Source organism: Triticum aestivum, chromosome 5D (genome assembly GCF_018294505.1).
Source record: "Triticum aestivum cultivar Chinese Spring chromosome 5D, IWGSC CS RefSeq v2.1, whole genome shotgun sequence".
Classification (NCBI taxonomy): Eukaryota; Viridiplantae; Streptophyta; class Magnoliopsida; order Poales; family Poaceae; genus Triticum; species Triticum aestivum.
In genome coordinates, this window is record NC_057808.1 from 421,842,478 (window position 1) to 421,869,169 (window position 26,692).

Here is a 26,692-nt window from a genome sequence, read left to right on the forward strand (position 1 = left end):
AGCTGGTAGTGAGGATGTCGTTGATCCACCGCATCCATTTAGCCCCCAATCCTCTAGCAGCCATAACCATCCTGAGGGCATCCCAGCTCACACCGTCGAACGCCTTTTGGAAGTCTAACTTGAGCACAAACACTGGTGTTTTCTGTTTGTGGGCTTGTTGGACCAGCTCGGCCGCTAGCACAAAATTCTCAGTAATGCAATGGCCAGGCAGAAAACCAGACTGAAGAGGGTGGATGAGTTTCGGTATTTGTTTCTGTAACCTGACTGCAAGGACTTTGGAAGACATCTTAGGTAAACTATGCACCAAGGAGATGGGTTGGAAGTCCTTAATATTCGTTGGCAGCTCCTTTTTTGGTACAAGCACAATGTTTGTTGTGTTGATGCCCTGTAGTGAGCCACCGTGCTCATAAAACTCTTGGAAGAACTTCAGAAGATCATCTTTTAACAACCCCTGGAAACATTTGTAAAACTCATTCGTGTATCCGTCAGGTCCTGGGCTTCTGTTATTTGGGTTCTGCCTTATCACTGATAGGATTTCACTCCATGCAAAGGGCTCATCTAAAGCACTCAGGTCTGTCCGATCATATAAGTGCGACAGCTCCAGTGTTGGCAGTGAGGGGAGTGTGCACCAAAGATGATGTTGAAGTAGTTTGTTGCGATGGCCAGCTTGTCCTGGTCACGAAAGAACTCAATGCCGTTGTTGGTGAGCATTCTGATTCTGTTGTTCCTGTGATGGTAGTTGGTTGTCGCATGGAAGAATCTTGTGTTCTCGTCCCCCAGAGTGCAGCCTCTAATTTTTGCTCTTCTTCTCCAGAAACTGGTCTGCCATAGGATTAGCTGATGTGCTTTCATATTGGCGTGTTTCCTCATGGCAAGCTCGAGCTTTGATAGGTGTCTCCTCTCTTCAACTGCATCCAGGTATTGAACAACGTGTTTACAGTTGTCAAGGAGAATCTTCATTGGTGTCCTGGCACGATTCCATTTTCTGATGGCAGCCCTCACTCGCCTAAGCTTGAAGTTGATTTGGGTTGATGTGGCAGCGAAGCTCCTAGTACCTTTGTTCCAACTGGATGTGATCAGCTCCTTAGCTACCGGAATCTGTAGCCAGTGGTTCTCAAACCTGAATAAAGAGCATTTTGGTTTGTCTTGGGAGAACTCAACAACAATGGGCACGTGGTCAGGCGTTGTAGCGGCGAGAGCTGTTGCTATGCTGTGGAGGAAGGCCAGGTTCCACTCGGCATTTGCCAGAACTCTGTCAAGTTTGATCAGGGTCGGCTGTGCTCTCTTGTTCGACCAGGTGAACTGGCGGTTGTCGATATGGATGTGATCCAGTGCATTATCTCCGATCCACGAGTTGAACCTGTCCATGACTGACAAATTGTTCCTCCCTTCGATTTTTCATGTGCATATCGATACATATTGAAGTCCCCGAGGATAATCCAGGGTCCAGAGATTTGCTGAGCGACTTGTTCCATAACCAGAAAGAATTCCGGTCGCTCCTCGTCTTCGCATGGTGCATAGACCGCGGAAATAGCAAAACTGTCATTGCAACTTGTTGACTGAAAGTGCCACATAACGCTGAACTGTGTCTTGCAATCTCGGTGCCACTCACTGCTTGGTTATCCCAGGCGATAAGCAGTCCACCAGATGAGCCGCGGGCCGGCATGTGAAAGAAGGAAGTATGGCTTGGAGGTAGTAGTGTGGCCGCCTTCCTCCCGTCCATCACCTGCAATTTAGTTCCCTGCAGGCAGATGATGCTCGATCAGCAGGACATGAGAGCGTCCTTGACCAAAGAGCATTTGTTAGCATCCCCTAACCCCCTAACATTCCAGCTAACAATCCGCATAACAACAAAAATGTAGCAAAGGAGAGGAAGCTGGGCTGGCAGGCATACAAGAAACAACTGGTACTTGATTGGATGGGTGCTCCTTGGAGCTTACAAAGTTGAAAATGCAACAGACTCGAACGGGATGGTGTACGATGATGCTTACATGATTGTTGGTACAAATAACATAGGAAAAGAAACATGCTCTACGGTGCAGATACATAGCCCAACATGGCCAAAGCCTAGGGCGAACTACATATGCAGATGTGACCAAGGTACGGCAGCTGAGAAAGCTTGAGAGCCTCATAAGCCGTAAAGAGGCAATGATCCCTGCATGGTCGAAGACGGTGGTCCCTAGTCATGGGCAGATCTGGCGTGCTCGGAGGAGGTCAATGCGCCTCCTGAGGTGGCGTCGAAGAGGGTAGCTATGGACGGGCCTGCATCCGCCAGAACCTCGTCGAAGTTTAGGTTGCAGCAACGTGCCAGCTGCTTGGCCTTGCCCCTGGTGAGTGGCCTGGGTGTATCCTGCAGAGGGAGGCCAACGATGGTGGCAGCCTGGGCCACCTTGCCCTTCTTCCTTCCCGTCGCGCGGTGACGGCCAGTCTCACTGGCCGATGGGGTCGCCGAAGCCTTGCGCTTGGACGCGCGCTCCACGGGATCGACGCGTGCCCCGTCGTACAACTGCTGGATACACGGGCTGCGGCAAGGGGAGGCGACGGAGGCGCGTGGGGCCAGATCCGCCGCGTTAGCTGCTCCCCCTCCGAAGCAGGGGAGCGGGCCTGTTGCGGTGGCACAGGCACGTGCGCCGGCGGCGCCGGCTGGTCATCTGAGATGGTGATGGTTGGAGCGTTGAGGAGTTGAAGCGTGGGTGGTGAGGATTTGAGATCTGTGGCGGAGGGCTTTGGCGACGGTTGGCGGCAGTCGCAGAACCTAGCAGCTATCCCTGCAGGCAGGATAGCGCAGGCACCATGCTGCATATCAGTGCAAGCTATTGGAGAGAGGAAGCCCGGTGGCAAAAGCCCAACAAATGGGCCTGGGACCGGGCGGATGGGCCTAGTGCAGATGGATCGTGTAGTCAGCACCTGGTGGGCCTGAATCCTGATTTGGGCGAGGGGTTGCTTCAGTGTTGGGTAAGAGGGTTCACCAGCAAGGGAGAGGAGAGGCCCAACATCGGGATCATGGAGCTAGGGACGAACGATTTTGGTGGGTGTTTGCATTCGATAGAGGGAAGTAGATGTACACTTATTCGCGGATGGAGAAAATACTCCCTCCGTTCGGAAATAAGTGGTGTGCTTATATTAATTATTAGCTCCAAATCGTTAAATAACAGGTGAACAACTACACAAATCAACCACGCACATGATCTCATTTGTTAAATTTAAAGCATAAATTACTTTTTTGGGGGGCGCGCAGGCTTATTCCCTTTTTAGGTAACTCCAATCTGGTTAGCTGGATGGACAGCACAAGTCGACAATACCCAAGACAAAAGGGTTGTTCAAATATGTGCTTTATACTTATGTTAGAGAACAACCCATGTTACTCGAACAATATTTTACTCGGGTGGCAATAATAGGTCATCGTGGGCTCTGAAAAGCTTGGGCGGAATCATAGTTGGTTAGGTGCGGTGGTTAATCTGCATGGAAATATTCTCGTCGTCGTTTTGTACTAGCCATAGTACTTGATCATACCACACTACTCCTTCTAAGGCAAATACACCCCGTACCAAAATTTAAACTATAAAACGTCTTATATTTTGATACGGAGGAAGTATTTAATAATACATAGCTTATGTATAAATGTAAGATGATAAGCTCAAGCATGTTTTCAAGACCTACACTAATTTTTTACTAAATCAGCGATACTTATTTTGGGATGAAGAGACTACCATTTTTTCTTTAGGACATGTACGGACATGTACAGTGGTAGGATTCCATGTCATTTAGGGATTATTACACATTTCTGTACAAACTGGGGGGGTCAAGGATTGCAAACATCAAGTTTAGGCAAAAGTTAGTCGAAAAATATATGTGCAAATATGACATCATTTCTAGGGATAATTTTTACACATTTCAGTCTTCTATATCATTTAGATCTAGTACATTTATCAATCCATTAGTAAGAAAAAGCTCATGTTTCCATCATTCAGCCACCGGTGCTTATAGTTAGATGGCTAGAGGAGAGGAGACCCCAACATCAGGGCATCTTTAATCGATCCACAATAGTTAACTTTTAAAAAGAGTCGCTCAAAGCTTTACTCCTAAAAAATTGCTGGGGGTTTTGAGTGCATTTTAACTGATCCCCAAACCCTTAATGTCTAATACTTGTTAATGATCTTTCTCTTGGAAACTTAAACTTCACTATTTCGTCTAGTTTTCGACACGATTTGAACTGAAACCTTGACGCGATGATGCGAACATTTCAAACTTGTTGTATTGAAGTTTGAAAATATGAATTTGAACACAACAAATGGTCTGAATGAACCAAATAATATAAAAATCGATGGTTTAATGATAATAGATGGAAAGAGTTATTCCTCTTGCCGCCGGTGGTCGATAAGGTCTTCCTTTTGCACATGAGCTTTGCAGATCTTGGGCTTGCCAATGCACTTGAGGAAACCAACATCTTGGGGTCGCTCATGCACTTGAGGAAACCTAGATATTGAGGAGTGACAAGGACTCCAAAAAAACTCAAATTCGTGTTGAGTTGTTGGCCTCTCCCATGCTCTGTGATCATTTGTACAAGATAACACAATGTATCATGATCCTCCGCAGTTTTTGTGTCCTATTATGTAGCAGGTCCACGTACAATGACAAAGCAAGATTGTGACACACCAAAAGCTCTCTCAATATGTTTTCTCGCATATTCTTGAACCGCGACAAAGTGAACTCCCTTCTTACCTTTTGGGTTTGAAATTGTCTTAAAAAATGTGGACCATGAGGAGTAGATGCCATCTGCAAAGTAGTAGTGATGTCCATTAACTTCAAAGTTGCAAGGTGGAGCTTTGCTGGCAGCAAGCCTTACAAAAAGATGAGATCCTTGGATGACATTGAGATCATTCAGATCTCGGCATCCCAAAGTAACAATCCTAAATCCTTAGATCTTTGGAGAAAACAACTTCGAGTGTGATGGTTAGATCATGGCAATGGCCGGTGTACTGCCTAGACCATCCAACAGGACAATTCTTCCACCTCCAGTGCATGGACTCAATGCTCATAAGAATCCCAGGGAACCATCTTGTTGCACCAACCTCCATTGGCCTTGTCGTGTCATTTGCATTTTTTTTAGAACGAAGACGCCAGATGCGTCCGGCTTTAAATTAATAAAGCCCCAACGACAGCGTCACACATCATCAAGTCTTAATACAACACCAAAAGCCATTCCGGCCCACACCCACGAAGTTCAGACGAAACTTAACAAGCCACTAGCAAAGTTCCCATTTGAAATGAATCTCCGGTGGTGTTGACACGAGCGCATCTGCCACCGACATTGCTGGGTCAACAGCAATATCATACAAATCCCGGAATTCAGCCCATAAGGGTTGGGTTCCTATCCAGAGATCTGTCCAGAAGCGAGCCGACCTACCATTCCCAATGGAGAATTTTGCCCCCATGGCAAACGTCGGTTTAACCGCCTGCAGGTCATTCCAGTAAGGTGAGCCCCTTGCCCTCCCCTCAAAGAAATTCCCATTAGGGAAATATTTGGCCCATAGGAGGTCCACCCACAGCCCGGTTGCCCCCTGGGCAATTTTCCAGATCCATTTACACATCATCGCGATGTTTAGGAATCTCGAATTGGTGATCCCAAGGCCCCCCAAGTCCTTGGGTCGACATACCCAGGCCCATTTAACCATATGATCCTTGCGGTTCGGGCTAGTTCCTTCCCAAAAGAACTTGGCGTGGGGCGTGTCAAACTTTGCATGAACCCCCTCTGCGAGCAGAAACAGGCCCATTGCAAACATTAGCAAGGAGGACAGGCTCGAGTTCGTGAGTACGAGCCTAGCCGCTTTTGAAAGGAATTTGCCCCTCCAAGGGCAAACCCTACCCCTCACCTTGGCACAGAGAGGTTCGCAATCCTCTATCGTGGGCCTTTTGGTGTCAACCGGGAGGCCGAGGTACGTCAACGGGAATTTGCCCACTTTGCAGTTGAGCAAATCCGCAATGCGCCTTCCCTCCTCCGGCTCTACCCCCATCGAGAGCACCTCACATTTGTGGAAGTTTATTTTGAGGCCCGACATGAGCTCAAAACTAAGGAGAATCGCCTTGACCGTAGCAATGCTATGCAGGTCTGGGCGAAACAGCAATAGCGTGTCATCCGCATATTGCAAATGCGTCACTCCCCCTGGAATGAGGTGGCCTACCAACCCTTGGATATGGCCAGCCGCGTCCGCTTTCCGGAGCATAGCGGATAGCGCGTCAACAACAAAGTTGAACAAAAGAGGGGACATCGGATCCCCCTGCCTGAGACCATGTTTGTTCCGGAAGAAGTGCCCTACTTCTCCGTTCACCGAGACTGCAGTTTGGCCTCCCGAGACCAATTGCATAACGCGGTGAACCCACACAGCGGAAAAACCACGGCTAATAAGCACCTGACGCAGGAAATCCCAATTTACCTGGTCGTACGCCTTTTTGAAGTCAAGTTTCAACAAAATAGCCGGTTCCTTCGTGCGTTTGAGTTCGTGAACTATCTCCTGGAGGGCCAGCGGACCCTCCAGTATGTTGCGTCCTCGAATGAACGCGGATTGATTACGATGAATCGAGCGGTGAGCGATCGGTCCTAGGCGTGTGGCACACGCTTTAGCACATATCTTAAAAAGCACGTTAATGAGCGCAATAGGACGAAACTGTCTAATGTTGTCGGCCCCTTGGACCTTCGGAATGAGCGTTAAGACTCCAAAATTAAGGCGCGCTATATCTACCGTCCCTCGCATAAACCCATTGCAGATCTCAAAAATTGGGCCTCTAAGAAGAGGCCAAAAACACTTGAACATTGCCACCGGCCGTCTGGGCCCGGTGCCGTGTCCACTTTTATACCCATCAGGGCGGCGTCAATTTCTTCGGGGAGGAACGCGAGCCCCAATTTGCATTGGGTGCTCGTAGATAATCCATTTTGAAGATATCAACCACAGTATACTAATCAACAGTCGCATACCCAGGTTCACCTACCCGGGTGCACAGGACAATGGGTGGAGGACTTTTCCTTGGTAATTTTCATGTATAGTGTAGTTTGTGACACCATATCTCTAGATGGAAACTATGTGTTGTTCAACACCGGGACACCGGGTCATTTTCTCTCTGCGTCCGCCCCTCTTCATCAACCAAGTCACTCGGGATTATATACACAAACACACACATTGTCTTAGTACATTTTTGAACAACACTTATGTGCTACGTTGTCCAGGAGCATCCCTCCTCTGAGTGATCAAAGGATTTGCTTTTCGGCCGCAGTTGCAGTTTGTATAGAACCCCTGCAACATTCTCAAATGTCGCCTTGATAGGATATCAAGATACACTGCATTTGTCGGCGAAGTAATCCCTCATCAACTTGGCATGGCCATGTGTCCTATTGTGCCAAATGTACCTACCGGTTGAGAACCTACCCTGGTTCTTCTTCCTTCTTCTTCCTCCATTATCATCGCCATGGCCCAGGAAAGAAAGTCCAAGTAGACTCCCCAAAACATGTCTAAGTGATCCCCGCGGTCTTCACTCTTCAGTGACAACGCCGGCCGGCCACCAGGAGAAGCGCAGCAGTTCGTCCTCTCTTCACTACCAAAGCTTCCATAGAGGTGCCAAGCAACCCGATCCTTTTCATTTGGTTATTTCAGTTTGGAATTATTAGTGCAGTGCAGAGTCCCCTGCGCCTGCGGGCAAACATAATTGGGGATTGATTTCTGAGCTGAATGCTTCCCATGAAGTTATAATTCACCACTAATTGCATTGTGATTGTGCTACCTTCGTCTTCATCCTGTAGTAGGCACCAGCCATACAAACGAGAGATCCACCATCTCTGCTGAATCTGAACCAAGAGGAGCGACGATGGACCTTGTTGTCGGCGCCTCCAGCAACGCCGTCAAGTCCCTGGTGAGCAAGCTCGGGAGCCTCCTGGCCCAGGAGTACGCCCTGATCCAGGGCGTCCGCGACGACATCCAGTACATCAACGACGAGCTGGCGAGCATGCAGGCCTACCTCAACCGGACCAAGCGGGCCAGCAGCCACAACGAGCAGAGGCAGGACCGCAGGACTGGATGAAGCAGGTGCGCGAGGTGTCCTACGACATCGGCGACTGCTTCGACGACGTCAACCACCGCCTCGGCCGCGAGCCCCGCGGGAGCGGCGCGCTCGTCTACTTCCGCAAGAAGTGGTACCTGCTCACCACGCTCTACGCCCGCCGCTGCATCGCCACCGAGATCCGCAACCTCAAGGTGCGGGCGCAGCACGTGAGCGACCGGCGCACGAGGTACGGCGTCGAGAACCTCACGGATAAAGACGGCGGCGACGGTGGCGCCGACAACGGCGACCCCACCGACCGCCTGACCCCGCCTCTCGAGCTCATTGGCACGAAGAAGCCTGTGGGCGTGGAGCATGCCATCGCGGGGCTCGGGGGGTGGTTTGAAGAGGCAAAGCGGGACACCCAGGCTCACAAGAAGTTTCTTGCCATTTATGGATTCGGCGGCCTCGGCAAGACGACGCTCGCGGAGGAGCTGTACACCAAGTTTGGAGATGACTACGATTGCAGAGCTTCCGTGCAGGCGTCACAGAAGTTCAATCTCGTGATGCTCCTGAGGAGCCTTGTAAATCAGTTCCAGGAACAGCAGGCCGGTGCTTCTCAGCATGTTTCCCATGACAAAATTGAGGAACTGGGACAGAAAGGCCTCAAAGACATGCTCGGTGACCAACTGAAAAATAAGAGGTATAACTTTGGCTTTGCTAACTTATGTTTTCCTTTTAAAGAAATGCTAGTTTCTCTTTTCTTTTATAAAAAAGATAAATCCCGAGCATTCCGGATTTGCCTATGACAATTCAAACATTTTTTATGTCAACTTTAGTTGACGCGATGATGGCAAAGCATGGTAATTTTGTAGCAAAATACTGAAGGCAGAATTGCCATGCTTACAAACTGAACTTGCCATCCCTCACGTATATAAATTGACACAAAAAAATCCCGAACGTTCGGGACCTATCGGCGCCCTTCTTTTAATGAAGTGTTTATTTACTTTTTCGATAATTGGAAGTCTTTATTGATTCTCATTGTTACATCAATCCTGCGAAGTGCTATACATTTTTGTCGGACTTCTTTCACCTTTTGTAATTGACTTTGAGGTTGGTTTCTCATATGTGTGTCTTTTTTAACAGAGCCCTGGAAGAAATAAAATCTCTATTAACGAAAAAAACGGATACATTATTTTCATAGTACTTACTTTTTTTTAGGAAATGGATAGTACTTACTTTTTGCCCTCAAATGATGCTTGTGACAGGTACTTTATCTTCATAGATGATATATGGTCCGTATCAGCATGGGAAGATATCAATGATTCTTTACCAGAAAAAATGCTTCTTCACCAAAAACCAATGGTGCCATAATGGTGACAACAAGGTTCAAATCTGTTGCTGTGGCCTGCTGCCGTCGAAATGGTCGTCTGCATGAGCATAAGAAGCTTCCTGACGAGAACTCCTACAAATTGTTTCGTCAAATCATCTCAGATTTTTCAGATAGTCCAATTAAAGCTGCACCTGATGGTCAAATTACCTTTGCTTCTGTTAATCTCACAGGAGATGAAAGAGCTCTTTTGAAGAAATGTGGTGGTTTGCCTTTGGCCATAATAGTCGTATCAGGTCTTGTGGCTAGTAAACTGAGATCAGGCACAACCTCGAAGACATTAGATGAGCACTTACAAGAAGTAAACAAGGCTTTGAGTGGAGGGTTGGGAACTCATCTTAGCACGGAAGGAGTGAAAACAATACTTAACCAGTGCTACAATGACTTGCCGGCTGATCTCAAGACTTGCTTGTTGTACTTGAGCATGTTTCCCAAGGGCATCTTCATCAGCAGAAAGCGTCTAATCCGAAGGTGGATAGCGGAAGGGTTTATCATTGAGAAGCATGGGAGAACTGTTGAGGAAATAGCTGAAGACTACTTCAGTGAACTCATCAACAGGAACTTGATTCGGGCGGTCAACAACAGCAGCAACGGCAAGGTGAAGAACTATCAAATTCATGACATGGTCCTTGAGTACATAGTTGCCAAGTCTAGCGATGAGAATTTCATCACTGTGGTGGGTGGTCATTGGCAGACACCATTTCCGAGCTACAAGGTACGGAGACTGTCCGTCCACAGAAGCGCCCGAGAAGAAAAAAGGATGGTGGAGAGGATGAAGCTGTCACATGTTCGGTCCCTGATGGTATTTGAGAGCTTTGCAGCAATGCACTCCTGTTTGAGCAAGTTTCAGATACTGCAGGTTCTCGATCTTGAAAGTTGCAGAGATTTGTCATTCCAGCAGCTCAAGAAAATATGCAAAATGCATCAGTTGAAGTATCTGAGCTTGCGCCATACAGATATTGCGGTGATTCCACCCGAAATAGACAGGCTGGAGTATTTAGAGGTGCTTGACATAAGGGATACTGAAGTCGGAGAATTGCCTCCATCGATTGAGAAGCTTAACCGAATGACCCATCTGCTTACTGGAAATAAAAGCAAACGGAAAGCACTGATGTTGAGGAAAGAAATCACAAAGATGACGGCTCTTGAGACACTCTCTGGCGTGGGGATATGTGGAAGCTCAACTTCAGGCATGGTTGAATCCACCAAGGGTGCAGCCGGGGTGCGAACCACGGCTACTAGCCTACTGAAGGTGTCTAGGAGGGGCACGTCTAAAGAAGTTCTTCAAGCCTTGAGAAGCTCACCAACCTGAAGAAACTCGGCATTTATATACTTGGAGATTTGAGGGCAGATTGGGATTTCTTGCTCTCTGCCATTGAGCACCTGAGCAGTTGCTCCCTCAAGTTTCTTGCAATTGATGATGGTTTCACCGGCTTTCTTGACAAATCGTTAAGTTTATCAAAAGCACCACCGGAGCACCTGCACTCCCTCGAGCTTTCTGGCCTGCTATCAAAACTACCCGAGTGGATTAATCGTCTGCATAGCCTAGAGAAGCTAACTCTGTCATTAACTTCACTCAGGGCTGATACTTTGGAGGTTCTTCTTGAGCTCCCTGAGTTGTTCTCTCTTACATTTTCACTCGATCCAACAAAATTGAGTGATGCAGGTGCTCTCAAAATTCTGCAAAAAAATGCACTGGAGTCAGACGGGGAGATATTTGTGCCACCCGGGGGCTTCAAAAGGCTTAAACTACTACGCCTTTTGGCGCCATTGCTGCCATCTTTAAGCTTCATGGAAGGGGCAATGCCAGCGCTCGAGAGGCTTGAGCTCAGGTTCAGGACTGCGACTGGTGTCTACTGCCTGCAAAACCTTGGGAACCTCAAACAAATCCTTCTTACTGTGAGCAATAAGGCTCCTAAAGCTGCTGAGGAGATTAAGCGATTGGTGAACAAAATTGAGAAGAATGCTCCCACTGTGGTCGTGGGCGAGTACAACGAATCGTCAATTGAGAAATAAGTTGTCATAAAAAAGTCACACCAAGTCAAGGGATGATCGTGTAATTGTTGTGTACACGTTCTTAGCTATTATTGCACATTTAATTGCAGTTTATTGTGTGTGTTTTGCGCTATAGATGATTGTATCATATATGTGTTTGTGACTTCTAATCTCCATGTTATTATGTCCATGGAATAAACCATCATTATTTACATTTCACAATAACAAAAGCTTCAGCAAGCGAAGCCTTCCTAGAGCTTCCCCCTTCCCTCACCCGAGAATTGCATTTCCGCTTCAGGTTCCCCGGTTTAGTTGGTTTAGAGGATTAATTGATTGGATACAAAATCCACATAATCTTTCAAAGTCAGTGCTTCTCCGTACGGTTAAGCATTGGGGAGCTGATAGGTCGAACGGAGTGGTGCCAGAGTTCTAAAGTGGCTCTAAATATCCATTTCTTTGATTTTCCTGTGTGCTTTTTAGGCGGCTATCTATATTAGCCAGAAAGCACTTACATTTGAGATCGGGCACTTTGTCATAAGGATGATGGTGTCATTGTTTAGCCGAATGCGGAACATTCCATTGGGTAGGGCTTCCGTAACTAAACCCTCGAAAGTTACTTTTTCTTCGCTCAGGTTTTTTTCTCACCTATTTTTTTGGATTATTATCGAAATGATTTGAACTGTTTCAAAGACCCAACATGTATTTATTTATTTTGCATTAGGCTCTTTCATAAACTTATTACAGTCTATCTCTTTTGTAGGAATCAGATCGCAACGCTCATTCGTGAATATCATTTCATGCTTCCGCTACTTCGAATTGCATGGCTGCATGCAACCTTTATGAACAAACAAACTTTGCAGAGCCCTTTCACCTAATCAATTCCGCCAGCGGATCATCTACATCACGAATTGAATGCCAGGCACAATTCTTACTAGTTCTCCGCCCTACTTTAAGAGTTGAAGACTATCAGGGTGGGAAATGGAAACTTTGGACCCGGTTATAGAAAACTTCCTTATCTAGTTCAAAATGCTTCTTTTTTTTACAACAAGAGCTAGGGTAGTTAGTCGAGAGAGCATATATGCATAGGTGTTTGCTAGAATCGGCAACTAGAATTGCTGGAACCATGGTCCCCGATGCTACCATGGTGACTCTTGGATGCTGCATGCATTCATGCAGCATTGGTCCTGAGATTTTGAGGGCGCAGGGTGAAACTATTACCCGGGGCCCCTTAATCCAACATCAAAATAATAATGAGCATGCTTAAATTTTATTTAACAATTATGTATAGGATAATCAATTTGCCGGAAAACTAAAGTTACTCCTTGCAAGAAATATGTTATCACGATGTTTCATATGAGAAGGAAGGTAAATTTGATTTTTTACACACCTCTTGTGAAAGCAGACACAAGCAAAACTTCATATATTAGGGGGGCAAGCGGTTGATCTATCCACCAATAACCCACATCCTGAAAAAACAGAAAGCATCAAAAGATCCATATAGAGAGGGTAAGCCAAATCATGTATGCAGTGTAGACCAGGAAATATGAAGCCTGAGAGTGCATAAGTAAAAAAAAAAATATCTCGCATGAGTGCAAAGATTGGAATTGCATCCCGTTAAGATGCTTGAAAATGCATGGTGTCGCAGCCATGAACTTGAGATTTCAATAATGAAGATTGTTATAAGCTACTTCTTGGCTACTAAAATATACATGGGCCTCTAAAAATCCCATTGACGTAAATCTCCTATGCAGTGGCCCACAAACGTGGCCACTACAGATCACAATGTGAAAATTTCTGGACTAATTGGGAGAAATGTAAACCATACGCTTATAGTTCATCTGCTTGTGGCCATTATTCAGAATCAAGAGATCCTCTGCAATGTTTGTAGATTGTAAAGTTATGCAATCATGTCCCCAAAGTTGTGTACAGTTAAGAGTCAATCAGTGCCAAAACTGAAACCTAACAATCACAATACTTAAGAAATTCTCCTTTGCCGTTTCAATGTACTCTGTAGTCTGTACCATCCAACTGGATCGCTAATATACATCTCAACACCGAAAAGGTGTGATGGCACCCGGGTGTCCCGACCCCCTTCTATCTTGTCCGTTCATGCTTGCTAAGATTCGTACCGTGGTCAGTCCAGCAACAGATCATTTGCAGCAGTTGCGTGCTTGTCCAGTGTATTTGATGGCGACGAGGCATGCAGCAGGTCCTAGCTGTAGGCTGGCAGGTCTCGATGTAGACTGCAGGTCTGTTTGACATGCATGAACAGTAGTATTATGTCTCCTCACGCCTTCTTCCCTCTCACATACTCTCTCTCGTGACACTTGCATGCACGCCCTTTTTCACTTCTCTAGAAAAGCACTCTCTCTCTCTCTCTTTAGTTTTATCAGGCTAAGTCTGGGTCACATGTCGTTTTGTGTGTGTATGAAGCTGATGTGATGCATGAAGGGCCCCACATCATCTCTCTCAGTGGAGTGAGCGCTGACAGCTGCGGGGGAATCTGCATATGATGAACAGTACCCAACGAGATGACCAGCTCGGTTTTGAATTTTCTACTCCCAATCTTACTGTTCACTAGGCCTGCTAATGCAACCTGCTGTAGAAAACTTGGCACATATCTTGATGACTCGGAATCTACATGGACGGCAGGATAAGTGGGTGCATAGACCCCCGGGTGCTAAAAAGCCACTCTCAAAGTGTGATGGCACCCGGGTGTCCCGACCCCCTTCTATCTTGTCCGTTCATGCTTGCTAAGATTCGTACCGTGGTCAGTCCAGCAACAAATCATTTGCAGCAGTTGCGTGCTTGTCCAGTGTATTTGATGGTGACGAGGCATGCAGCAGGTCCTAGCTGTAGGCTGGCAGGTCTCGATGTAGACTGCATGTCTGTTTGACATGCATGAACAGTAGTATTATGTCTCCTCACGCCTTCTTCCCTCTCACATACTCTCTCTCGTGACACTTGCATGCACGCCCTTTTTCACTTCTCTAGAAAAGCACACTCTCTCTCTCTCTTTAGTTTTATCAGGCTAAGTCTGGGTCACATGTCGTTTTGTGTGTGTATGAAGCTGATGTGATGCATGAAGGGCCCCACATCATCTCTCTCAGTGGAGTGAGCGCAGACAGCTGCGGGGGAATCTGCCTATGATGAACAGTACCCAACGAGATGACCAGCTCGGTTTTGAATTTTCTACTCCCAATCTTACTGTTCACTAGGCCTGCTAATGCAACCTGCTGTAGAAAACTTGGCACAGATCTTGATGACTCGGAATCTACATGGACGGCAGGATAAGTGGGTGCATAGACCCCCGGGTGCTAAAAAGCCACTCTCTATACAACACCATTGTAGTACGAAACAACAGCCTCAAGAGTTGCCACGGAGATGGGTTTCTTTTTTCAGAAAGGGGACATGAGAGTTGGGCATTACCACATGTACTGAATGAGGATGAAGGCAAGGTGCGTGGATGAGGTATGTCTCGGCGGCGGCGTGGCCGACGTCCTCCGGGAACGACCGCGGGGCCTGTCTGACGTTGGCAAAAAATCTTAGAACCAGCCCTGGAGGCTCAGTTTCTCAGTGTGGTCGGAGTGAGGGCAGGGGATGGGCGACCGCGGCCAAGATTTGCAGGAGATCAAACATCGGGCAGGATCTAATCTATTCGTGGCCAAGTTCTTTCTGGCCCCGTCCCCGTGTGGGCGTCATCAGGGTTGGGCGTCTTGCTGCTTTTTTTAGGGGTGGGTGTCTTGCTGCTGCCTGTCCACGGATTGAGATCCCATGCCTTGGCAGAGACGGGTCACGGTGTGCCTTGCGCCCCTACATCCATCGTCCAAATCAATCCTACGGCTGGCAGCAGTTCACACCCAGTCAAAGCGATTCAACACGGGGAAATTATGCGGGCGGCCAGACACATCGCGCGGGTTATCTCCGGCGGGCCGGGGAAAACTGCGCGGGCTTGGGCATCGGCCGCCACCGCCGACCCCGTCGCCGCTCTCCCGCAGCCCCCACCGCCGCAGGAAAGGGAGTGGATCGAGCTCCGACGGCAGCCACTGAAGAAAACGGCGTCAGCAGGTTCCTCCGTCGCCACTCCGGACTCCTCCACCCGGTCCACTCCCTCCGCCCCCTGCAGTGGCCATTAATATCCATGCCGACTCCAACAGGTAGCCATCTTGCTATTTAGCTGATTTCTTTTATGTGCTGTGTGAAATTGAATGATGTGTGCACTGTCACTATTAGGAAAACGCTTATACACAGTAGCATAGTAGTAGCGCTGTAAAGAAGTAAATGCTGCTGCTATTTAGCAGTTGCGCTTTTCCAGAAAAGCGCTACTAGTATCTCCATATTAGTAGCGCTGTGAAGCAGAAAAGCGCTACTATTATGTGGGACCAGATGAGGCCACTGACTGTTTTCGTAGTTGTAGCGGTGTACAGAATCAAGCGCTACTACTAACAGTTTAGTAGCAGCGCTTGGTTTTACTGCGCCGCTACTGCTAATGGGCCCCACTTAGTAGTAGCGCTTTTCCTGGAAAGCGCTACTACTAAGTCCAATAGCAGCAGCGCTTTTTGCAATGCAGCGCTACTGCTAGTTGCGGCTGGTGCCACCTTTTCCACCCCCTTCCCCTTCCTCTCCCGCACTTTGCCCTCTCTCCCCCTCCTTTCCCCTCTCCCCTCTCCACTCTAGCTCCACCATTGTTTCTCTTCTTCTCTCTTCCTCCTACCTCTCTTCTCTCCTCATTAATGGCACCCTCCTCCATAAATGGCCTCTCTCTTTCTCCTACACCTCTCTTCTCTCCCCATTAATGCCCCCATCCACCATAACCCCTCTCCATTAGTTAGCTAGCTAGATTCACCTCTCCTCCCCAACAACTAGATCTAGCTAGCTATTTAGCCAACCACCCTCCTCCACATGATCTAATTAACCGCGTGCTCTCAGTCTCTCTCGGGAGAGATATATAGGTGAGTAAAAAGTTGTTCATTTCAAGAAGAATATGTGTGTGAATGGGAATATGTGTGTTTGGGATATATATATATATATATATATATATATATATATATATATATATATATATATATATATATATATATATGGAGAGATTTGTGCTAGTGACATGCCCTCGAGTTGCTTATGTATTGCCGAAATGTCGATTTATTTCCTTTTCGGTGAATTTCGAGCAAACTCATATGTCCTATTTTTAGGCAAGGTCATGCCAAAAATTTATATATATGACTCTGAAGCATGCATTATTTATTTCATAACACTTTTGCTTGTTATACCGTGCAGTCGGTCATGAGGGTGAGTGGATGGAAGGTGGAGCGGTACATGCAATCTGCGGTGATGGACATGTATGCAAATAATCGGACTAGGATTAGATGTCCGTGTGCAAGATGCAAGGAAGGAGTCCTTTTGGACCCTTTTGATCGTGGCACTTTGAAGGCGCACCTGCTGATGAATGGTTTCATGGATGGCTATACTCAGTGGATAAGTGAAGAAGAAGATAATGATGAGGACGTCCACATGGCAGGGAATAACGACATTGGGCTAGACGAAGAGATGACCGATCGACAAGAAGACGATGGCGCCGGACATGTCGGCGGGGAAGAGTCCGGAAATGACGACGGCGACGGAGAAGATTCCGGACACGGTGAAGAAGAGTCTGGACATGGCGGAGAAGAGGCGGTGGTCACGCCGCAGTCTTCGACGCTACTAAGTGCAGTCGTGCATGACCCTCATGTTCGAGACCTCCTTCGCAAGAGTACGACTAGCGAGAGAGCTTCTTCTAGAGAGGAGGCCAAGCTGGCGCAACTTGAAGTAGACTCGAGGACTCCATTGTATGACGGTTGTGATCCCGAGGTGACCGGCTTGAGTTTCACGCTCGAACTTCTAAATACGAAGGCCAAAAACAAATGGACAGACAAAAGCCTCAATGAGCATTTGAAGTTTCTACGTAATAAAGTTCTTCCTGCGGGGAACCTGTGTCCTACTAGTGTCGAGGAGGCTAAGAAAATCATTTGCCCTTTTGATTTGCCGACATTAGGTACCACACATGCATCAACGATTGCATCATTTATCGGGGGGGGGGGCACGTGGGAAAAACTAGTTGCCTAGTGTGCAGTGCTTCTCGATACAAGAAGGCAGGAAAGAAAGCTCCTCTGAAAGTTGTATGGTACTTTCCGATCACTCCCCGTCTGTAGCGGTATTTCGTAGATCCTAAGGAAGCAAAGCTCATGCGCTGGCACGCGGAGAGGAAGAAGCCCGACGATGGAGATGATCTGAGGTTGAGACACCTCGTAGATGGTAGCCAGTGGAGAGCATTCAACGTCGTATATGGATTTGCTGCAGAAGATCCAAGGAACATCGTGCTTGGTGCGAGTACCGATGGCATGAATCCGTTTGGAAACCAGAACACCAACCACAGCACATGGCCCGTGTTTGTATGGATGTACAACCTCCCCCCATGGAAGTGCATGAAGACAAAGTACATACACATGAGCATGCTGATTCAAGGGCCGAAACAACCGGGAAATAGTATTAACCTGTATATGGGGCTTCTGCAAGAGGAGCTAGGCACGTTATGGAAAACACCGGCATGGACATGGGACGCCAGAAAAGGAGAATATTTCCATATGAGAGCCGCGCTGATGATGACGGTGCACGACTATCTTGGTTATGGGTACACCTCAGGCCAGGTGTGCCACGGATAATGCAGATGCACGAGGTGCATGGATGATACAACATCTCATCAGCTTACGTCAACGAAAGATGGCGGGTCCGGGAAAATCGTGTACATGGGGCATTGTAGATGGCTCGAGAAGGATTACCCATGGAGAAAGCATGGAGATCTATTCAATGGGTTGGCTGAGCTTCGAGGACCTCCACGTAAGAGGAGCGGCGCTGAAATCGACGAGCTGTTGAGAAACTGGGAACAATGCCCCATGCCGGGAACGATCAAAAAGGCGCCGGAGCCGCTGCTGAAGGTATGGAAAACAAGGTCTGTTTTCTGGGACTTGGAGTACTGGCCCAATCACGACACGCCTCATTGCCTTGATCAAATGCATATCATGAAGAATGTCCTCGAGAGCTTGCTTGGCACACTGATGAACATGCCGGAGAAGACCAAGGATGGTCCGAAGGCAAGGAAAGACTTGGAAGATTTGAAGATCAGGAAAGAGCTCCACCGTAAAAAGTCGATGGAGGAGACGGAGACGGAGACAGAGGAGGGGGAAAGGGGCAGAAAAGTCAACAAGAAGGAGGAGAATTATTGCCCCCTTCTTGCTTCACCTTAAGTGCAAAGGAGATCGATCAATTCATCAAGTGCCTTATGGGAATCAAAGTCAGTTCCGGTTACTGTGGGAAGATAAGCAGAATTCTAGACCACAAGAAGAAAAGGTTCAGCGGGATGTAGTCTCATGACTGTCACGTGATGATGACGCAGATACTCCAGGTTGCCATTAGAGGGATAATGGAGAAGCACGTCCGTGACATGCTTACTGGTCTCTGCAACTTCTTCGATGTTATATCTCAAAAGTCCATAAGTGTGAAGCAGCTCCGAAGGCTACAGGAAGAGATCGTTGTCATACTATGTGAGCTTGAGATGTACTTCCCGCCCGCGTTCTTTGACGTCATGGTGCATCTGTGTGTCCACATCGTGGACGACATCATCGACCTCGGGCCAACATTCCTTCACAGCATGATGCCGTTCGAGAGGATGAATGGGGTCATCAAAGGATTCGGTCGTAACATGTCCCGTCTGGAAGGGAGCATCGTCCAGGGGTATCTGACACATGAGTGCGTCTCCTTTTGCGAGTATTATATAAGCGTCGGAGACCCTATTGTTGGTTTGCCCGTCAAGAAGCATGATGGGAAGCTTGAAGGAGATGGTCACAACAACGGCCGGAGGGAATTGCACGTGGACTACTCGGATAGATGGAAAGACTTTGACAAGGCTAACTTAGTAGTGCTACAACACCTAGATGTGGTAGATGATTATGTGGCACAACACAAAGAAACCATCGCAAAGAAGTACCGTGATAAGGGGATGCTCAAGACGAACGACAAAGTTACTGTAGAGCACAATGCTACTTTCCTGCGCTAGTTTAAACAACAAGTTCTTGAAAATCCCCCGGAAGATGGCAGTTCGGACGGATTGCTCGTACACGCCTTAGCACATGGCCCCGCACCCAAGCTCGCGACCTATTAGTCCTACGATATCAATGGGTACACGTTCTACACGGAGGCCAAAGACATGAACAGTGATTACTAGAACTCCAGGGTGACAATTCAATGCGTGACCGATGCCAACGGCACAATTGAGAGATTCTACGGAAGGGTCGAAGAGATCTGGGAGCTTGAATATGCTGGAATGCACGATGCGACGATGTTCCGTGTCAGATGGGCCAAGGACGTCGTAAGAGAAAACAAGTATTTGACCACCATGTCTATACCCGACGCAAAGAGCACTCCCGTGAACGTTAACGTCATCACCAAAAATGAGCCATGGGTGCACGCTAAGCACGTGACACAATGCTTCTTCATAATCGACCCGGCCAATCCCAGCCGTGTTGTCGTGAGGAGATCCAAAAGGAGCATCGTCGGAATGGATGGAGTAACCAACGAGGAAGACTACGACCAATACGGCAACCCGATGAGGGAAGATGACGATGACGATGAAGCATACGTGAAAAGAAGAATCAATACTACATTACCTAAAAAAGATCGTAATCCATGGCTCCGGAAAAGTTACAAGGAGGGGATCAATTACTCGGGAACGAACAAGAAAGGGAAGAAGCTCAATATGAAACGTCGTCGACGCAACTGATCAGAAACCTACGTCTATATATATGTATCTATTTTGTGTACGCACTTAAGTAACCGTTATCGGTCAACTGATATGTTACCACCACATGCATGGTTCCGGTGATATGCGCGCAGTGGGGGAGAGGGAGACACTGTCGTCGGGAAAAAAACAAAAAAACAAAAACAAAAGGGAGAAAGCAATATAAAAGAAAAGTAATCAGAAAAGAAAAAGAAAATAATAAAAGAAAACAAAACTAAAAACTAGAAAAGGAAAATAATAAAAAGAAAAGGATAAAAAGTTTAACTCAAATTAGTAGTAGCGCTGCTATAGCGCTGTGTTCTGAAAAAGCGCTACTACTATGTCCCATTAGCAGTAGCGCTGCATTACAAACCAGCGCTATAGCTAAGTTAGCTATAGTGCTGGCTCACAATCCAGCGCTACTTCTATTTTGAGTTAATCACCGCGCGGGGGCTCAAATTTTGCCAAGTCCCATTCCCCCCTAACCTCTCCCCCTCCTCTCTGCTGTCGTCGCCCGGGCCGCCGTCGTCGCCCCTCGACCTGGACCTCGTCGCCAGACCGAGCCCCTGCCCGCCCTCGGCCTCGACGCCGGCCTCCTCCTCCTCCTCGTCCACGCCGCTCCGACGTCCTCCTCGTCCGCGCTGCCGCCGCTCCGACCTCCTCCTCGTCTGCTCCGGCCTCCTCCTCCTCATCCGCTCCGGCCTCCTCCTCCTCCTCAGGTACTGTGCAGACCCCCTGCCCCCACCTCCCCCCGCCTCTGTTCAATTTAGTGTTCAATTTAGGGTACAATTTAGTAATTTTAGGGTTCATAAGTAGTAGCAAATTAGCTAGGAATGAAAAGGGTTCAATTTAGTAATTTTTATTAGGGTTCATAAGCAGTAGCAAATTTGCTAGGGCATTTTTAGCTATTAAAAACATTAGCAATTTTTTTAGCTAGGGCATTTAGCTAGGAAATAAAAAACAGTAGCATTTAGCTAGGAAACAAAAAATAGTTGCAAAATTCAGTTTTCTTTATATAAGAATTAGATCTACATACACCATATCTAAATAGAATGGAAATCCAAAAGAAAGGGAGTTGGGATTCCATTGGATGAATCTTTAAAGTAGCTATAAAAAATAGTAGCAAACTATTTGAAGCTAGGCAATTTATCAAAAACAGTAGCTCCCTAAAATTGCAAAATCAGTGGACTTTTTTAGCTATAAATAAAACAGTGGAGTTTTTTAACTATAAATAAAAACAGTAGCAAATTGCCTAGCTACAAATATTTTTGTAGTTTTATAAAATAGCTATAATTAAAAGTTAGCTAGGCAATTTTGTAGGTATATAAAATAGCTATAAATAAAAAACAATAGCAAATTGCACTAAGAAACAGTAACAAAATTTTGTTTAGGTCAGTAGCATAGAGAGAGAGAGATCATTTAGGAAAAAAACAGTAACAAATTTTTGTTTAGGTCACAAGCATGCAAAGTAGCCTATACAATGTTGCTGTTTTTTATATGATGTTACATGATACTAAGTCCTGGAAATCTGTTATATGATGTTGCTACGTTCTCTTGATGATATCATCAAATCTGTTATATGAACTTATGCCAATTATCGAAGAATATCCGAGTGGCCTATGTTTTGCCGGAATGTTGATTCATTTCCGTTCCGGCAAATTTCAGGCGCTCCATATGTCCACTTTTTAGCAAAGGTCATGCCAAAAATTTCCGTGATTTTCGGCATGACTTGTGCTAGAAATTAGGACATATGGAGTACCCGGGATATGCCGGAAGGGGAATGAATCAACATTCTGACCAAATATAGCTAGGCCCCTTTTTACTCTTCATTATACCTTTTATTTACAATTGTTGATCAATAGGAAACATGTCTACCGACGCCAATGTCGTGGGTGGTTCTGCTCCCCTCGAAGACCCCATTGAGGCAGCAAATCACTTTTTTGATTACCTGGACGAACACCAGATGGGGTTGCATGGTGGCGGCAGTGGCACCCACCCCGACACCGACGCCGACACCGGCACTGGCATCAGCACCGACACCACCCCCGAGACCGGCAACGATGTTGTCGTAGCCGGTAAAGCACCGAAGAAGAAGAGGACACGAAGACGATACGAGCTTGGCATCGGACAAGTTGTGGTCACGGATATGCACCCCAAGAAGTTAGAGCCAACGGAGTCGGAGGAAGCGCGCTTGTGCTGGGGCAATCAACTTGGATGCATCCTCAGGGAAACCGCCAACATCAACGACGAGAGGTTGAGGCAGATACCACATATGGAGAACATGCTCCTAAAGAAGTTGCACAATAGGTTCTTGTTCCCCGACCGAAATGAAGAAAAATATAAAGATCCATGGGACGATCCTGGCATGACAAAGATAAACGACAAGGCGATGGTGACGTTCACCAACGACTTGTCCTCCTCGAAAGTTCGGGTCAAAAAAGCGATTGCGAAGAATGAACGGTGGTCCAAGATTCATTCTGACAATCCGCCAATAACAGAAGAGGACTTTGCAAAATTCAAGGAGAATTGCGCTAAAGAAAGTGTCAAGGAAAAGTCGGAGAAAATGAAGGCGCTCCAGGCCAGGAACACGCCTCCCCACCACCTCGGAAGACGTGGTTACGAGGGGAAGAGGGTCGTATGGGCCAAGGAGGACGCCGAATGTGAAATTCACAGAATCCCAGACCCCTTGGCGGAGTTCACCAACCCGCTGGAGCATGACTGGATCAGGGCCCGGTACAAGTGGGACAAAGAAAAAAAGCTTTTTTACACAGACCCGATCACGAGGGAGTTCATGAGACTTCTGGTAATTGTTATATTACCACATTATCATATTATAGCTTCCAATCAATTCGACTGCAAGTTTTGTCACATTAGTAAACCATCCACGTTCCTTTTGTAGAAAGAGCAGCACCAAAAGGCAGCCGAAAGCGACGAGTCATCACAGTCGTCGGCGAGGCCCAAGTGGGACACCCCATTCAACCGGGCCCTGAACATACTAAAGAAGGTCCCGGTGGACAAGCCGCCATCCTATGGAAGTGTGCACGGCGTCGGAGATGGCGCCTCGTGGAAGATGTGCTACCCCAAGGAGCTAGAGGAAAGAAGGAAGAGATGCTCGGTTGTCACTCAGCAGAGCATCGATGAAAAGGTCAAGATTGCGGTCGATAAGACCAAAGCTGAGACCAAAGAAGAGTTGCTCGGGGCCATCTCTGCAGCGGTCACCGACGCGGTGGCTAGCTTGCTTCCGGCACTATGGGATTTCACGAAGAACAATCCAAATGCACGTCCGGAGGACTTTCCCCTTCCCAGCTTTGTCGGGAGCAATTCGGTGAACACTAGAGCACCAGCACCTGCTCAAGCAACCGCAAAAGGTCCCGCTCCTGTTCATAGCAGCCCGACCTCCGTCTCTTGCATGGTCGGTGGGCCATCATCGCTGGCTGAGCTCGACGCCCTCACGGTAATTACGCATCATACCCTTTTCACCAGCATGTCTATAGTCTTCCGTTTCAGTTGCCTTTCAGATGTTTAACGTCGCAGACATGTCTCCTTCGTAGGCCGACGACACCCTGTGCACCCTACTCTATGACATCAAGGGCCAGAAGGTAGCCGTGGGAAAGGCAACGATCGTGAAGCCGAAGGACAGCATGTTCCACAACCGAGAGATGCCCGATGGCGTCTTCAAGGTTAACGTGGCCAGTGTCTTAGTGGGCTTCGAGGATTTGCCTCCTCCGGTACCAGCCAATGACGAGGAGACCCCCAGAGGATTGGCGCATGCAAGAGCTGGTTCTTGCCTTGGACGAAGTCTCTTCTTCGTCTCGAGGCGCCAAGTATCACGCCAACGCCACCATCTCAAGAAGGTATGAACACCACCCCACCTACCACATTACCTGCACCTGTCGTGGCGAGTGATAGTGGACGACGCGAGGGAGAGCCTCTATTAGTGCCAAATGATGTAGGCCCTGCTGTTAAAGAAGCAAATGTTGGTGATGACATGGAGGAGGATGATGATGACCCAGACAAGTATATCAATACCGCCTATGATTATGGAGGATTGATGGCTCAGGATGGCGAAGACTCGGGCTATGACCGTGGAGATGATGACTTGATGCTGCCTGATTAGCCGGAGCCAGAAAATCCTAAGGAGGAATACAAAAAGTCTCTCTTCAAGCGATCCTCACAGGAGACGCCTCCAGATGCCACCTGTACCCAGGAACCCCCCCGAGGCCCGTCCACTAATTAGACCGACGACACTGGGGGTGGTGGTTAGGGAAGGTATGGTGGGCTCACTACCGCCACCCATCAAGAAGCAAAGGAGGAGACCGGACAAGAAAGGCCCTAAAGGCGCCAGAGCTGCTTCAAGTAGCCAACCGCCTCTAAAGCCCCGGGTGGTAGACATAATACCTGTCGAAGGTGCGTAGTGCTTCCATGTCGCCGGCGAGCCGATCCTACCTACCAAAGCGCTAGAGCACATAGTGAACAATGATCTAAGGAGACTGCATAGAGATGTGCTGGCCAGAGAGAAAAGCCTTCTGATCTCGGAAAAACCAGGATACCCGCTTTACGCGGCTCAGGTGCCGGGTGGGAAGTTGTACGTCGAGAGATGGCCTGCGAATAAGTTCATCCTGCGATTTGACTACATCTACGACATGTTCCACACGACCAAGCTGGATTTCCAGTTCATCCGCATGTATGCGCTGTATCTGAACTACTTCATCAGGGTCGAGAACATCAAATATATCTGTGTCGCGGACCCATTCTATATGCACGAGAGCTTCCTGGCAGTTTGCAAGGAGCACCGTGACTATGCGAGCAAGTACCTCGGCGAGTTCATGATCGCTAATAAGGACAAGGAAGCAATTCTCGTGCCTTATCATCCCACGTAAGTCATCCGCACATATCCTTTCGTAAGTGTTAATCATTCCTTTGCAAGCATGGAGGCTAATTTGAGGTGTATTTAATTTGCGTAGCGGGGGGGGGGGAGGCGTCCTCATCGTTCTGTACCCGGAATACTCCCATGCTATGTACTTGGACTCATCGAAGAACCTCAGGACAAAGGATTACAAGCACATAAAGAGTGTTCTCGATAGTGCCCTGTTAACCTTCAGCCTGTCTGGTGGATATATCAAGGTGAAAAAGTACAGGGGTCGCGGCGGCCTGGCTCTCGGTCATAAGACCAACTTCTGCTGCATCTAGCAACCGCACACCAGTATGGCTGATGGATTCTACCTCATGCATCACCTGCTCGAGTACAGAAGGGATAATCAACACCTTCACATGTCACCTACTACCAACGATGCCGAGATTGTCAGCTGGGCCAAAAGCATAGGAAGTACACCGGATCATCTGATCAGAGCTGATTTTTATCAGGTACAGTGTGAACTTGCCCAAGTGATCATGAAGCAGGTCCTCAAACCAACAGGGATGTTCTACCATGGGCCAATCACACGGGAAGATGTCCGAGCACTGCTACTCGCTAAGTGTCTGGACCTGAAGCCTTTCAAGAAGCTCAGGTGCTTCCTCCCTGACTATGAAGATTGGACCGTCGACATGGAGGACTGATTGTTGATGACAATGTGTCACTACTGTCTTTCTATGGCAAAACTTTGAATTTATGCACGGCGAAACTATGTGATGTAACTAAACCGTGGTCCTGAACTAGCGTAGATCGCTCTAGTTAATTAGTTTGGGTATGAGGAACTTCGTCATTTATGTTTACTATTGGTTGCTTGTATTTTTCTAATTATGCCCCCTTGTTTTCTTAAGTACATTATGTTGCATATTATCGTTCAATTCATCAACTCACGATGCAGGTACATAGATCAGAGATGGCGAAGGGCTACTATGCTGTGTAGGTTGGGAGGATTCCGGGAGTCTACGACCACTGGTCATCCGCTCAGGCCCAGGTGCACAGGTACCCGGGTGCTAGCCACAGAGGGTTCGACAGCAGAGCTGAAGCGGAAAGTAGTTACTTGAGGTGGACACTCCAGCATGAGCAGGGGCGGGACCGCCGGTACTACATAGTCGCGCTCTTGCTCATGCTGATCGCTCTTCTCTTCTACATCATGGTTTAGATAGAGATGATGAAACTCGTGTGTGTGCCATGACCATGCAGTTGCACTTATTCGAGACATGACATGATCACACTTGTGTATCGCTATTTTCGAGATTTGATGATATTTGTGTTGAATGATGATGATGATGGTATGACGAGACTACTGTATGTCTATGATATGATGAGAATAGTGTATGTTTACTATGATCTGATGAAACTATTGTATAGAGCCTATATAAATACAACACAAATACGTAGAGGGGTGCGAATTGGTGAAAGCAGGAACATTAGTAGTAGCGCTGGAAAGCACCTAGCAGTAGCGCTAGATTAGCTTCAGCGCTTCATGTGAACAAGCGGTACTGACAGGTATCAGTAGCGCTGGTCCAGGAAGCGCTACTGCTAATAATACTTACCGGTAGCT

The 26,692-nt window shown here is 47.5% G+C and overlaps 1 pseudogene; it reads left to right on the top strand.

Annotated features, from left to right (window-relative positions):
- The first annotated feature begins 7,240 nt into the window (after nucleotides 1-7,240).
- On the top strand, nucleotides 7,241-11,617 carry LOC123125240 (disease resistance protein Pik-2-like; annotated as a pseudogene).
- The last annotated feature ends 15,075 nt before the right edge of the window (nucleotides 11,618-26,692 follow it).